Raw genomic sequence first — 17,205 nt, forward strand, 5'->3', positions numbered from 1 at the left:
TGGTGTCAAAATTTGGTATCAATTGAAGATGTATTCCATTCTGTATTTTTGTTTGAGTGAGGACTGCACAGGGAGGCCATGTGCAGGGGCGCTGTACATGGCTGCAAATTCCACGAATTGTTTCTCCCTTTGTTCTTACTCAACATAGGCTAATAATATGTCGAATTAAAGATAAATGTGTCTAGTTGTCTACATAAAAAGTTTAGAGCAATTGGTTTAGTATATTTTCCATAATCGCAGAAATGGTAAAGGATGTTTAGGGCTCTGTTCGGAGTTGGCAAATAGTTTTGCTTGTCCAACGTCAAATGGTGATAACCGGAGCTAGGAAAATCCAAATGAGGTATGTGATACCTTGTTGGAAAGGTGATTGAGTCTAGATTAACATACTAAAAGATGATAATTTTATAACATGTGAGTTACGCTCAGTAACTAGAAAATAGAAGTATGTACAGTTATGGGAAAACCATAAAAGTGATATTTAAGCTAAGTTGGCTTAGGGGAACCCTTAGTAACTTATAATAATCATAAATATGTCTTGGATGAGTTGAAAATAATCTAAGTTACCTAAGTGAGCCTTGCATGTGATTCTAAGTTATATAATTAATTGAAGATTTAGGTAGCTTGTAATAATGCACTAAAATACGTAATTATGTAATAATTGGTCTAGACTTGTAATGGGCATATTATTGGCATATGAGTATGAAAAGTGGAATCATTAAATGATTAAGTCGTGGATATGACTTGATTAATTAATATGTAATTAATGATGTAATGGTTCCTACTCTAGGTGTGCCTAGAGAACTGTACACTTGAGGATTTTGTTGGAGCATACGTATACTATTGGAGTGTTGGCTTGTGCTAAGCTCCCTGAGGTAAGCTCCTAGTTCTAGTTGACTCATCTCTCTTGTGGCCCCACCATGATGGTGGGCATTATGGTTATATTGTATGAAAGTATATGGTATGATGTATATGAGCATTCATTCACATTCATATATTTGTTATATGATCTTGATGTTATGATGATGCACTGATGATATATGTTATGAAGATCCTGGCCAGTGATCATGGTATGTAGGCTGCCTATGACTTGACTCTGGGAGCTATTTCATACTGAGGTTGTGTAGACTGTCTATGGCTTGACCATGGAAGTCACACATGTGTAACCGTCTATGGCTTTGACCCTGGGGTTACACAAGGATGATATGATGATGTTATGTTTTTGTTGTATGTTTGTATTATATGCTTTATATCTGACTTGTCATGCAGGAAGTGGGCTCAGGGGATTAGAGGATCCTCTATGAACCTTGAGCTTACTGAGATGTTGTTATCTCACCTCATTTGAGGACATCATTTCAGGTACCCAGAGTAGTGGTGATGCTTCTAGGGGCAAGGCCCCCGCATTGGAGTATATGATGATGCAGTTGATGATTTTATATTATGTTTAGATTTGATGTTAGCATGTAGACTTGTTAACATGCTGAATTATTTTATGGAGATTATTGTATGTGTTTATTTAGGCTCATGATTGTATCCTTAGAGCTATGGATTAATTACTGATGTTTTTATAATTTGAATTAATATAGACTTGATGTATGCATTCAGTTAATTTGGGCATGGAGCCTTCTTGTTTGTATTGACCCATTGAGGGGATTGCAGTCCGTGTGGGACTTGCAAGCTGTCTGTTTAAATTATTATATTTATCAGGTTAACTGTATGTGTGGGACCAGGTTCCTAATTATCCAAAATACAACTGTTATGCTGTCCGTGAGACTCCGTCAGGAATGACACTTGATGTCATATCTTGATGGTCAATGACCACTAATACTGGCTCATGGGATTAATTATTAGATGTATGTTTAGATTTACGCTTTCGCAGTATCTCACATGAACGTTTTTAGAAATATTTTTATAAAATGTTTTGGAAAAAGTTTACTCGTATTTTTATAAGATGTTTTATTCCTTTTCAAATAAAGTCTTCCGTTGTGAATGTTAAATATCATGTATGTTAACAACCGGAGTACTACGGGGTGTTACATTTGTGGTATCAGAGCAGTTTCACCAGGACGTTCACTAATGTATTGCTTAAGTGTTAGAACTGTTTATTGAGTGTCTCTTGAGTGTCATGATATTGCATATGCTATCACTTGATTGAGCGTAGCTAACTAATACCTCGTGCAGTTTTGTGTAGTGACATGGTATCTCGGGGGAGACCCAGGCAAATAGTTTGAAACCCTCATCCTGATCCTATTGTTGCAGCTATAGCAACATTGCAGCAGACCCTGAATGAAACCAGGGAAGCTGATTTGAAAAGAATCGAAGAGGTCAGAGAGCGCGATAGAGAGAAGCTGAGAAAGGCTAGTGAAGACCTTATGGCGCAGAATAGGCTGGTCAATACTGAGATGATCCGACTACTGTTGACAGAGGTACGAGGAAGATCTCCACCACATTCACCACCTCCTCCACCGCCAGTTACACCACATGTGCAGCAGCAGGTTGCACGCGCTGCTGGTCCTGTACAGATTCTTGAGCCTGTTGTGCTAGGACAGGAAGGGTCAAGAGAGGCCCATCAGGAGGCAGAGGCATCTATCTATGAGGGACTAGTGAGACAGCCAGTTATTGAGGTTGATAGATCAGCTATACCACCCAAGTTTGACCGGGATACTAGAGAGCGTATGATGAATGCTTTCAGGAAGCATTCCCCACCTCACTACAAAGGTGGAAGAGATCTCATCGCAGCATTGGAGTGGCTCCAAGAGATGGAGCGCATTTTTCAGGTTATGGAATGCGATGCCAACACGAAGCTCCTATATGCGATGTACATGTTACAGGGGGATCCTGCTGACTGGTGGAGTAATGTTAGAAACCAACTTGAGTGCCAACAATCCAATTCTTAATTTCTTTTTGATTTTTTATTCACAGATCACAACAATACTTTTACGCACTAACCATGTTTTGACCATTTTTTTCTATTTTCACTTTTTGTTCTTCCTCTTCCACTTCACCAATCCACACAGATTGGAGACTTTAAAAAAATAACATCCATTCTATATTATTTCTATCTCAACCTGTCATGAATCTTTTATGTGCTCCTATGGGTTTTGTTAATATTGTTGTACTCATTTTTTTGTAGGTCTGAAAAATGGAATCAAATCCAACAAAAAGTGGCAGTGTACCAAGTGACTCAAGTCAACTTCAAGTAGGAGCTGAGGAAGGAAAACAAATAACAGATGGTGCAGATTCAATCATAGCAAAAATGAGGCAAAAAATGTCAGTTGTTTGGAATGATTTTCAGGAAGTTGAACTCTCCAATAGTGTACGGAAAGCAATTTGCAACTATTGCAAATGTATATTTTATTTGGGTAGAAATAGAGGTAGCACTAGCCACTTGAAGAGGCATTTACAAATTTGCATGCAAATGAAATTAGTCCAACCACAGCATAGGCAATCCACTATAGCACTTCAACCTACAAATTTTGTCTTGAACCTTTTCCTCACACCTGGAGGTAAGTATTCTAATGAAAAGATGAGAGAGATTATTTCTACTTCGATTATGGTTCATGAGTATCCTTTTAGCATTGTGGAGGATACAATTTTTATGTGGAGCTTTTTGTTTGCAAATATTGAGTTTGAGAAAGTTTCATGTCAAACCATCAAAAATGATTGCATGGCAATATATGAAGCAGAAAAAAATCTTAAGGCCCTTTTGATGAATGTGAATAAAATTAGTATAACTACTGATAATTGGAGATCTAATCACCAAGTAGCTGAATATATGGTCGTCACTGCACATTTTATTGATTCAGAATGGAAACTACAAAAAAGGATTTTGAGTTTTGTTAAAGTCCCACCTCCAAGTGTGGAGTTGATGTTGGTGAAACAATTTTTAAATGTTTACAATTATGGAGGATTGAAAATAAGGTATTTTCGGCGTTTGTTGATAATGTTGCTTATAATGATGTTTGCATAAGAAACCTTAGTAGTACTTTATCAAGAAATAATAATTTAGTCCTTAGTGGAAATCTATTTTATGTGCGATGTTGTGCACATATCTTGAATTTGTTAGTGCAAGATGGTCATAGTCAAATCAAAGATATCATTGAAAATATACGTGAAAGTGTCAAATATGTTAATCAGTCTGACTTAAGATTGAAGATGTTTTGTGATATTGTCGAGAAGATGGGTGTTAAGGAAAGGAAGTTAGTTATTGATTGTCCCACTAGATGGAATTCAACGTATCAAATGTTATCTATGGCTCCAAAATTCAAAGATGTTTTTCCAAAATATAAGGAGAGAAAGCCATATTATAATTTCTTTCCATCTACTGAGGAATGGAAAAAGGTTGATAAAGTTTGTAATCTTTTAGAAATTTTCAATCTTGCTACTAAATATCATATCAGGCAGTGACTACCCCACAACCAAATTATATTTTTCTGAAGTTTATAGGGTTAAAGAATTGATTGATGCTGCAACTAGAGATAATAATAATTTTATGAGATAAATGACAAGGCTAATGAAAGAAAAATTTGACAAATATTAGGGGAAATGCAATCTTTTGATGGCCATTGCTAGTGTTTTAGATCTAAGGTGTAAATTTCACGTGGTCAGTATTTGCTTTACGCTTATATACAAAATAAAAGACGAGGAAATAAAAATGTGGAGAAGGTGAACAATGCTTTAGAACATCTTTGCAATGAGTATTTGACTCAAAGTTTGCAGGAGTCATCTGCTAATAATGAGGTGGAAAATAATATGAATCATTCATCCACCTCTTCCACTCTCCCATCTCAACTTTCACTTGGCTCTAGGTTTGCTAAAATCATGAGTATTGTGTGCGAACAAGTTGTCCCCCCCCAATAAAATCAGAGTTAAAATATTATCTTGAAGAGCGCATTTATATTTGTGATGAAAAATCCCATATTTCCTTCAATGCCTTGGAATGGTGAAGAATAATAGCCAGAAGTATAAAATTTTATCAAAGATGGCAAGAGACATACTTGTTGTTCCAATCTCTACAATAGCATATGAGTCCACATTTAGTGTTGGAGGAAGAGTAATTGATACTTATCGTGATATTAGGCTTTGGGAGTAGAAGGGGTTTCTTTTTGTAGAATAATTGAGGCGAACATCAATCACACACAAAGATTCCATGAGTTACTACACTGGCATCCATAGCAAGGAGAAAAGCTCCTACAAAGTTAGGCTGACAAGGGTGTTAGAAATCGAGAATTGCAATGTGAATCAATTGTTGTTAACCTTTCATATTTTAATGTGGAAAGTTCGCGCAATTGCATGATTATAATGTGGTGTACAAAATAAAAGCACCAACAATACGAGCTTACGCAGAAAGCTTTGTAATGTACAAAATACTCTTATTTATAGAACTATCAGTACATGAAGGCTTATTATAACACTCCTTATTATAATATCTCTCATCATGAGATGTAATTAATTGCATGTAATTAGGCAATCAATCTCGTATTAGTGGGTTAAATTAGGTAAAATATCTAATTAAATGACTTAGAGTCACTTTTGAGGTGAAAAGTGCAGTCAGTGAAAATTATGGGTAAAAATGTGTGTAGAAAAAAGTACCCAGAATATAAAAGTAAAATTAGAAATATTCTTAGAAAAATATTCCAGACATTTGGTAAAGTTTAGTGGCGAATGGAGTTGAATAGATAGATGAGCTTATACCCGATTGAGATAACTTAACAAATGTTAAGTGACAAAACATAAAAACCCAACTCCATTTCATTCTTCTTCCTCGTCGATAAGTAAAGAGTGAGAGGGAGAGAAAACCAATTTGAAGCCCCAAACCCTAGCTTACTCATCTCTCACCCAAATCCTTCCATTCCAAAGCCAATCTTACTTCAAGTCTTCCTCTCTTTGGGAATCCAAACTTAGTTTTGAGTGAGAAGCTTTGTGGATTGAGATATTTCCTTCCCAAGAGTTTGACCCACTTGGTGATCGGAGAGATTAATGGCATTTTCTTCCATGGGAGCTTAGGATACCACCATTCCTTGGTTATGTGATCTTTTGGGGTAAGTTTTCACTCCTTAAACTTAATTTTCATGGAGATTGTATAATGGAGGAAGAGGATGAATAGTGTTTTTGGGTTGTATGAGTTTGAGTTTGATTTAAGCTTAAATTCCTTTGTAAAAGTTGTTAGGAATGATAAATAAACGGTAGAAATGGACTTAGATTGTCATTTAGTTGTTGTTCAATATATTGGAAAAATTCATGCTTGAACATGTGGAGTTCTTGCATTGTTGAGCCATGATTTGGTTGGATGGTTAATTGTGTCTCTTGTGGTGATATGATTAAGCCTTGTGGACCAACATTGAAGGACCAACCATTGGAGAAAGCCATGGAGCTTGATTAGCTCACTTGAATTGGTAAGTTCATGCCATTATAGTATAAATAGGTTTGTTAGTTGATGACAATATTGGTATTCATTGAATTGCCTTGATAGATTGTCTAGTACCTTGATGTAGGTATTGATTGTTCGTATTGTTGTAAAGCTTGGCTGATTGCTCATTGGTGGTGAACAAAGGTTAAGCTCTGAATCTCATTAAGGTAAGCCTTCGGATCTTGGATGTTGATCCCTTTATTGTTCCACCAAGCCTGGAAGGGGTAGTGGTTGTTGATAGTGTATGTAAATGTAATAAAGTAGTTTAATGCTTTGTTATACGTATTTGTATGCATTTGGTGTGGCATAGGATGTTGTTTCCCTATGTTTTGTATGTTGCATGATGATGCGTAATTCATACTTGGTAGTTTAGCTGGCCAGTAGGACTATTTTGCATCTGAGTATCCTTAAGATAGCATGAGATCTCGAGGGATGTCCCCTGGAGATGTTTTTACACACTGCATGGATATGTATTTACTGCATTATTTACTGATTATTGCTATTATACTGTGAGTGAACTATGGGGTGGAGAGATGCTCCAAGGACCTGGTTTACTGAGATGTATTCGTATATCTCACCCCGTGTTGTGGGGACCCCTTTCAGGTACAGATGCTGCAGGAGCCTCTGGTGGCAAGTGGCCATACTTGGACTAGATTGATACATGAGGATGTTATATTATTTTGGTTATGCATGTCATTTAGTAGTACCATGTATATGATTCACATTTGAAAGCCATTTGATATGTGTACAACATGTTTTATTGTGGTGAACTTAACCTATGCTCACTTCCTTTGGTGTCTCTTTTGTTGATGGGAGCCAAGAATTTGATCATAGTGTTTTGTAGCTAAGTCTCATGGTTATGTATTAATGACACTTGGATATTGTGTAATATTGTACTTATTGTAGATATGATGGAAGGGCATGAATGCCTATTTGATAAATGCGTGTCTTGAAATAGCTAAGAACCATGTAATCAAGTGGTAGTATAATGTCTATTAGGTGTTAAGAGGATGATAAAAGAGGGAGGATTTCTCTCGTGGAGTTATATGAAAACAGGGGAGGGCATGTGTTGCCCAGTTGGAGAGCGTTTTAGCGCTGATAAGGGCGCTTTAACATGGGGAGGATTTCTTTCATGTGTTGCCCTGCCCTTGGGCGTTTTAACGCCCAGGTGGGCGCTAAAACGCGTAAGTGGGCGCTAAAATGCGCTGAAGACCTGGAGAAGGCCAAATTCTCTGCCTCTGGGCGTTTTAACGCCAGTTGAGCGCTAAAACGCGCTACCCGAAATCAGCACAAACATGATTTAGTAAAAACTGCATAAATTGAGCTACGGTGCTCTGAATTGAACGTGGTTTGAACCCAGGCGAAGATAACGAAGAGATCTATAATATAATAGGAGATGAGAACTATAAAAGAAATACATAATTAGTAAAGTATAGTCAAATAAAATAAGAATATGATGTTAAACTTAGTTTCATTTATTCCGCAATGTCATATGGTTATAGTTACACAATTGGTTATTTTAAATTCGGTTTTGTTCAAAAATAAAAATTTATCCGGATTTCTAATTGAACCAATATGATTGTAATTGCGCTTAATATCATAATGTAATGTTAACAAATCGATTCTAGAACGGGGTGTTACACTTATAACCAACCACTATTCTAATTACTGCGTAATTCCTAATGCCCTCATAATGGGTTAGTGTAGAAACTAAAAATTAGCTAACTCTTACCGTTATAACCACCTAATGCCCTCAAGCCAATATTTTAATGGTAACATTACTTGCACGTAACAACACGTTAGACCAATTGGTATTTTAATTTAGTCTATATGCGCCTGTCATGGTCACAACAACAACTTGGTATTGGGTTATGAATTGACACATTGTTCGTGTGGACAAATTTAAAATTTAAAATTTTAATTTTATGTTTTTATAGAAGTTGTTTAGAAACTTTATATGTTAATATTTTGGAAGTTACTCTATTATTTTTGCGAGAAGAACTATAGTTCGAATAGTATTTAGTTTATTATTTTAGCTTTAGAATTTTTATTATTCAGTGATTTGCTGACAAAGTTAGCTTGCATGTGCACCATGGTTTGTGACCATGTCTTGTATACCTGAAAATGTTGGAAGGCTTGGTAATTGAGGGGACTTTGTGAATACTTATAAACATAATGATCGTACTTGTATTATGGACTTTTCTTTTTTATCTTTTTAATTGAGATAAGAAAGGATGGCAACATTCAGTCCCATTGAGTTGATAGCAAGTGCGCGATAACTTAAGATAATTAGAAATTGTTTCGTGGATTGCATAACATTTTGATGGCAGTGTACGACATATATAGTTCATTTGATATCAATGATAATTGAGTATACGTGGCGTGGCGTGGCGTGGGTAGAAGATGATACAATTGATTCAATTAGAAAACCGAAACAATTAAATAGGAGATAGGAGATAGAAGATAAATAGTAACGCATCTAGATACAACATAGATTTAGTTCTCTATTTTATTTTACTTTTCAACTTGTCTTCATTCTTAATAGGCACACACTCTAAACTAAGATAGATGAAATAATGTGTATATACTTATGTAAATAGCATTGGTCTTGAAATAACATATATGGACGAGCATTTCATCCCATGAACTTACTTTGACCTTCAGCTTCAATGCTCCATTCCGAGTGTGAATGGTTCAGGACCTGTGTTTTTTCCCAATATCTCAGTGAAGGAAACAAATCCCGCAAATTGGGGTCATCTTCCAGATTTTTCAGGTATTTGAGACGCACGATCTCCACATGTTCATACTTGTCAGTTTTACCATGATTCATACTTTTGAGTTTCCCTCCCTTTATATATAGCTTCTTCAATCCACTTGGTAACTTGCTAGGCTTCAACCAATCTGGAAATTCTGCTATAGGATAGCCTTCAAGGTCTAACTTTTCCAACTTTGGTGGGAATTTGATGTTAATGTCAGACTTATTACCCCATGATATTTTGAGACACTTAACTTTTGATAACTTTTCTAACCCTTCAAGTTCCCCATACCTGACCACGGTCTCACTTCCTATGTGTATGCTGAGTCTTGTTAGCATTACCAATTTTTCAAGATCTTGAATTCTGAGAGTCAAGCTTGAATTGCCTATTGCAAACCCCTTGAGTACTTGGAGCTCAGTGAGTTCCTTAATCTCCTTTGGCATGCTCTCCAACAAGTAACATTGTGATACATCCAAATGTGTAAGCCTTTTCAATGCTGCAATTTTATTTGGCAGTTTTTCAAGATTGTGACAGGCCTTGAGATCAAGAATCTCCAGGCTGAAAAGTTCAGCAATGGAATGAAGCTCAGTTATTCTTGATATCCCACGAAGGCTAAGATACTTCAAATACTTCTGAGCCTTCAAGTCCTTCAGGAATTCTTCACTATCCACTTCAATATGATGGAAAGGTGAATCCTTCCAACGACCAAGTTGAAGCACCACCAACTTGTTCATTTTAGACAACCCTCGACCTTGAGAACCAAAACTAAGATAACTCGCTCCAACATTAAAAACTGTTCTCAATTCTTCATTTTTCAAACCCGTCTCATCACTTATTTTAACTTTTTGTTTGTCAAGTGCTAAACTAAAAGTATGCTCATTGTGACCAGAAGGGTCATTGGCTGTGGTTTGTGAATAAAATGCAAAAGGTTCGCCTTTTTCTTTGAACACTGATGACACCAACATTTGACGGATCCAAGGATGAATCCTAAAACTATTCACAACAGGACACTTGCCATTACCATAAGGTAGAATCAGTTCACCACTCAGAAGCTCATTAAACACATCCTCTCCAACTTCCTCTGCTGTTTTCTGTCCTGTCTTTGTCACAAAACCCTCACCAATCCACCAGTAAATTGCATGCCTTTTCTTTATAACAGCATTTTCAGGGAAAACTGAGAGAGACAACATGCAAAGTTTTGAATCAAGATTAAGGATGTCATAACTAACCTGAAACCTTTTCAAGACATCATCCATCCCCTCCAATACATCTTTATCCCATTTTCCTTGGTTCATTGATTCACTCTTGTTCTGCTCCGAATTCAGAGATGTTTCGCCTGGAGCTTTTGTTTCCTTTTGAGTAGCATCAACTGGGAGCAACTTTCGAGTTGAATCATTCATGTCTTTGCAAATGACATGAACCACTACTTCCTTCTTCTCATCTTGACTTTTTCTGCTCGGAGAGCGCTCCAAACCCTTTTCTGGTTTGGCTTCTTTTGCTTCTATCAGAATGCGAGTGGCAAACCCAAAATTTTTTTCTGGGTTGGCTTCTTTTTTTTTTTTTTTCAGAATGCGATTGGCAAACTCAAAAAATTTTTCTGGGTTGGCTTCTTTCAGAATGCGATTGGCAAACTCATAAAATTTTTCTGGGTTGGCTTCTTTTTCTTTTTTCAGAATGCTATTGACAAACTCATCAAATTTTTCTGGTTTGGCTTTTTTTGCTTCTTCCAGAATGCGCTTGGCAAACTCATAAAAATTTTCTGGGTTGTCTTCTTTTGCTTCTTTCAGAATGCTTTTGACAAACTCATCAAACTTTTCTGGTTTGGCTTCTTTTGCTTCTTTCAGAATGCTATTGGCAAACTCAAAAAAAAATTCTGGGTTGGCTTCTTTTGCTTCTTTCATAATGAGATTGACAAACTCATCAAATTTTTCTGGTTTGGCTTCTTCTGCTTCTTGCAGAATGCGTTTGGCAAACCCATAAAATTTTTCTGGGTTTGCTTTTTTTGCTTGTTTCAGAATGCTATTGACAAACTCATCAAAATTTTCTTTCAGAATGAGACGGGCATACTTATCAACTTGATATGAGTCGTTCCACTTGCTGAGAAGGTTACCCACGTCTGTTAATGTGTCGAGGAGTTTTTTTTCGTTTTCCTTCACTGTGGAAAACAGATCCTTTATCTTGTTAAGCTCGGACATCAATTTCTCCAAGTTTCCATCTTTTTGCATTGTTGTTATGCGCCTCAGCAACGAAGGTACTGCTTTCTTGGAGTCTGTTCGAATCGACATTTTTCTCCAACTAGATTTGAAACGAGAATTTGATGAAATATATATATATATATATATATATATATATATATATATATATATATATATATATATATATGAAAAACTAACATTATGTTGTAGAAAAGTTCTTAGGTCATGTCATAGAGACAAGAGATTGTGGGGTCCACTATTTTTAAAATAAAAGAAAAGTAAAAAAATTGATGGACCCACTTTTATGTTTGTGTAGGAAGATTGCTTGTGTCATGTAAAAGGAGGAAAACATTACCATATATATATATATATATATATATATATATATATATATATGGGCAGGATATTCTTACTCCGGTGTAAGAGTTAGAAGTCTTACACTCAATCTTAATCATTGATCCACTTGTATCCAATGGTTCATGTTACTAAAAAATTAGAGCCCTTAGATATAAGTGAGATCAACGGACGAGATTAAGAGTGTAACTTACACCGGTGTAAAAAAACTTTTTTCAATCACATTTAAATAAGTTTATTTCCGGCTATTCAAAAATTACGTCGTTTTATTTATTTATTTTTTTATATTAATTGATTCACCTCTGGATGATTATGATTCCTTTTTTCTCTCTCTTCCTTTATTACCATTGATCCATCTTTGTACGGTTATGATTTAGTAACCGGATATAAGATTATCTCAAACAGCTTGAGAAACGATAAGCCATATATATATATATATATATATATATATATATATATATATATATATATGTGAGAAAAGTTATAGTTACTACTTTTTTTCTTACTACTTGTTACTACCAAATCTTAACCGTTGATTTCCGTGAATCTAACGGTTATAATTTGTTGGATCACACTTATTAATTAATTATTAATTCTAATAAATTATAACCATTAGATTGACGAAAATTAACGATTAAGATTTAGTAATAACAAGTAGTAAGAAAAAAAAATAGTAACTATAACCTTTATATATATATATATATATATATATATATATATATATATCTTATGATAATCTTATATAACTGTATTAATTAATAATCTTATGAAAGGTACAGTTGCAAGGAAGGAACAAACGAGGACAAAAGTTTCACGTCATTCTTTTCGCCCCAATTACTTGATGTTACTTTTCTACCTATCCTTTCTTTCACGAATAGAATATAATTCTTGACACTGATTTTAATCTTTTCGCCACAATTAAAGCTGAAATTTCCTCGACCTATTTGCATGACAAAATTGAAATTACAACATATGATTATTGTTCTAATTTGAGTAATTTCAATTTCAGAATTGAAGTTTATTAAGAAACTTAAATTTCGTGTTTGAAACAAATAAAAAGATTGATACAATTTTAGAGATGGAATACTTGATCATAATTTATAAAATAAAAATAAAAATAAATATATCAGCAACATACACACGGGATGTACATAAATTGGCAATGAAGAACATAAAAAAAAAAATATATTAAAAAGATATTTGTACAGATTAGAGTTATACATATTGGGTAATTGGGAGCCCATCATAGGGTGAGAATTATCATCAATTGAGTTAGGCCACAATTACCACAATAAGTGAGTTTGAATTTTTGCTCTCCTTCAATTAGAAACTTCTTCAAGTATTTATCGAATTACATCAAGACTTGCTTATACACATCAAGTCCTTGGCTCACATTATGGTTTTGACTGACCTATTAAACTGGAACTCTAACCATTATATTTAAGTATTTGATATACATAGAACAATTAACCAAATGCTCTAATAACGTTGGACTTACATGTCCTTTCACTTATATGATCCTTACTTAATCTGTTTCTAACTAACGTGAAACTTTACTACTAACACTTGAACTATATAAATATAGATTAGATCTGCGAAAATAACAAGTTTAAAAAAACACTTTGTCCCAAAAATACCAAAGGAGATGATTTTAGACTGCGCTGCCAAAAAATGGCCGGTCATCAAGTTTTATGTCAATCTAAAAAAAATTAAATTATTAGGATCATAAGTTTTATTATTTAAACCTAAACTATGTAAGTGACGTAGGTTATTATTTATTAATTTTATAGAATTTATTTTCAGATTTAGGATCCCGAAATTCAGCATAATTAAAAAAGATACCTTCTCTTGTGGGAAGAAAGTTATTGGAAGTAAAGTTCAAGCTTTTCAATTTTCTAGCTTTGTAATTACTCTAACAAATATTGGAATAGGGATAGCAATAACTGAGAATTTCTTGGGATGAAAGAAGGGTACATCTCGTTGTTTTAACTTCGGCAGCAAATTATACTGGTAAATAATGGCAAGGAAAGAACCAAATGAAAAAAGTTTGGCAAGATTCCTTTTGCCATGAAAAGTTGCAATGCATATCCTTTCTTTTACGACTAGAATCCATTTCTTGGTGGTGAATTGAAAGAATATAAATTTCTCAGTTCTGCTGACTTTATAAGGGTTAATAGTCTCTTATGTGAGAAATTTTTTTCCTCCTACTAACACAACCAACTAGTGGGGCCCGTTTTTTGGTTGTGTCCGCAGGGAATTTTATTTTATTTTGGGAAAACTTCAAAAAAATTCCTGAAAGTTTCGTCAGAATCACTTACCTCCCTTCCTAAAATTTTTAATTATTTACATTCTTATTTAAATTTTTTATCACTTACCCCCTAACTTGATTTTCCATCCAAAATTAAAGTTAACAGAGTTAACTTTTTTAAAAATTATCAAAACTATCCTTAAAAGAAAAAAAGAAAAATTAACCCTTGGATAAAAAAAAAGCACATTCTTGCACGACTCTATAAATAAGCAAATGAATATATGGATCATCTCTTTGGAATAGCAAACAAGAAAGGGAATTGAAATATTTAATCAATGAAGTATTTAATCTTAAGATTCCTCCTATATGCAGTAAACACCAAATAATGGGGCCATGTAAATTGAAATCTTGCAATTCTGTTTACTTTTCTGCAATGAAAGTGAATATTTTCTCTGCCTGAAGACCAGAAACACACAACTTGCAAAGGACTCCAAAGCTTCTTGTGATCGGCATCTCAACCATGCAGTCAAGGTGGTCAGGCTCGCAGTGGCGCGGTTCCACTCCTCAATGACTATCTCTTGCCAGTAGTAAGGTTCAGTTAATGTAGAGTTTAATTCTTTTTTTTTTTGCAAGTATAGTTTTGGTATCTTTTTTAAAAATTAACTATGTTAACCTTAATTTTGGATGGAAAATCAAATTAGGGAGTAAGTGATAAAAAAAATTTAAGTAGGGGTGTAAATGATTAAAATTTCAGGGATGGGGGTAAGTGATTATGACGAAACTTTTAGGGGAATTTTTGAAGTTTTCTCTTTTATTTTTTCTCATGTGACATAAGAGACTATTAACCCATTTTATAATTACTCGATATCAATTATTGAAAGTGAAGTTTAAATTGTTTAATTTATTCTATTTGGGAAGAAACATAATTAAATTCTCCTGTGTTTTCAAGCAAAGGTGATAATTTGAATATAGTAATATTGAATACGTCTTCGATTTGAATTGGTATCAACATCTCACGAGGAAAAAAATTGTAATCAACTGATTCTTAGTTGTTACTAGTAATGAGCAGTTAGCGTTGGAATATATTGAACATCAAACTCGATTGAATCTGTTTAGCCCAGATTGATGGATTGAAAGTTTGATTTACAGTACAATAGAGGATTGATAGGATATTGTAGAACAAAGTCTACATGTGAATAGTTTGAGGGGCACAAAAGGGGGATTTTGTGGGACATTACACAGGAGAGAGGAGGTGTTGTGTTAGTTTAGAAAGTGCTCAAATGCATATACTGTTAGAATTTTTTCTATACGTGGACAATATTAATTAACATTTTTATATTTCAAATTTATTTTATTAATGAATATTTTAATTTAATTAATTATCTATTAAAAAATTAATCACTCTTGACTAATTGAACCTAGTTAGGCAATGCAGTGTAGGCAGTGATGCCTAATTTATTTTCAAAATAGATGGATCTAATAGACACAATTTTGACTAGAATTATGTTAGGTCCCCTCCTTAGTTTATATAGATAAGTTTAAACCCTAAGAGCCGTAATGTTTTCATCACATAAAGGCTTCAATTTCGGAATAAGACATTGAGAGAAACATTCTAATAGTCAAGTCAAAATTCTTACTCAATAAATAGTATGGTCCAATTAGTTACACAAATTCCTTTCTAAATTAATTAATATATGATGTTTTATTATCATGATGCCTCAATGTTTATTTGTTTTGGATTATTTTTGAAATCTTACATATGTAAGAGGTAAGGAAAGTGCAAAAGGCCAAAGATCCTACCTTAAGGCATAAGTGTTTTTTTAGGAATATTCTAAAATACAAGTAATTGAGTGAACGTGTGTCAATCGTAGGACAATCAACTTGTAGGTAATGAAAGGTGGTTACACCAAAAAAATAAAGCAATTAGATTTTTGTTAAACCAACCATTTCTAATTTTAACCAACAATATTGATTTGATATCTTCAAATTTGCATGCCAAAAGATGAATTCAAGACCTTTGTTTCTGCATACTTTTATTATTTTATTTTTAAGTCTCTAGATAGTGGGTATCTACGCTTCCACACATTAACCAATCTATAAAACGGATCACCATACATACATTCAACATTCAAACCGAGGATGAATTAATTATTAAGAAAAATGATGTATTTTTAGTTCTTTCTATTTTTAGTTCCTTCCTCCAAGCCTCAAGCAAGGAAGCGAGGCTTGGAGGAACCTTTTCAGGTAAATCTTTTATCTTGGAGTTAATCTTCGTGTGTGCTTCACCACACCATTGGGGTAGTGATTGAAAATTTATGAACTGTAATGGTATGTAATATAATATGCTTATGTATTCTTGACATGTTTTTTACTATATGTTTTGATATACAATGTACCTCTGTCCAGTAGATAGAGTTGAGGGGACTTCCACTAAATAGGTCTTTGTAGGGAGTTCCAGTTGGTATGATGTAATAATGTTGTCTTCATTTTGGGAGCGGTACTAAGAATGTCTCGGGAGTTATACGATGGGTTCCTTGAATTATATCCTAGGGATATGTTCTTGGATTCAGGCCCAGTGTTAATTAATTGATGTATGCTCTGTTATATGTATATTATTACTGTTATGCATTTGAGTGAGTTATTGGGTGGAGTGACTCTCCAGGACCATTGGTTTACTGAGATTGTCAAATCTCATCCCGCGTTATGGGGCTTACATTTCAGGTACTACTAGTGCAGCAAGAGAGGCCCTGGGCAAGAGACCCACATAGGGTTACATTGGCATCTTGGAGCATATTGACATGTTGATCCATTTTGGGAGTTCTTGGCATTGGATATATATTTTGGAGCATTGACATTCATGTTTGTGATTTAATTTGCATTTTGAACTTAGGATATGAACATTGGATATTGCATGACTTGATATGTGTTATGCATAGATGATGTTCATGCATCATTTTGGTCTAAGTTCAATGGTATGTAATTATTTGTATTTTGCTATTGAATTGTAATAGTTATGTTTGTAGCTATTGTAAACGTAATTGGACATATTGAGGACCTTGTGTAATTAAATGTTGATGTATGTGATAGAGGGGAAATAGACCTATTCTAGGTAATGATGTTGTTCCACTATGATGAATGCGTGAAAAAATGGATAATGTGTATGAAATGATTAATAACTTGTAAATCAAGTAAGTGATTAATGATAACTTAAGGTTTAAGCAAAGAATTAAAATAATATCTATTGTG

The sequence above is a fragment of the Gastrolobium bilobum genome, unplaced genomic scaffold, assembly GCF_033153095.1.
Source record: "Gastrolobium bilobum isolate Gb01-03AN ecotype WA unplaced genomic scaffold, APGP_CSIRO_Gbil_v1 utg41191, whole genome shotgun sequence".
In the NCBI taxonomy this organism is placed as follows: domain Eukaryota; kingdom Viridiplantae; phylum Streptophyta; class Magnoliopsida; order Fabales; family Fabaceae; genus Gastrolobium; species Gastrolobium bilobum.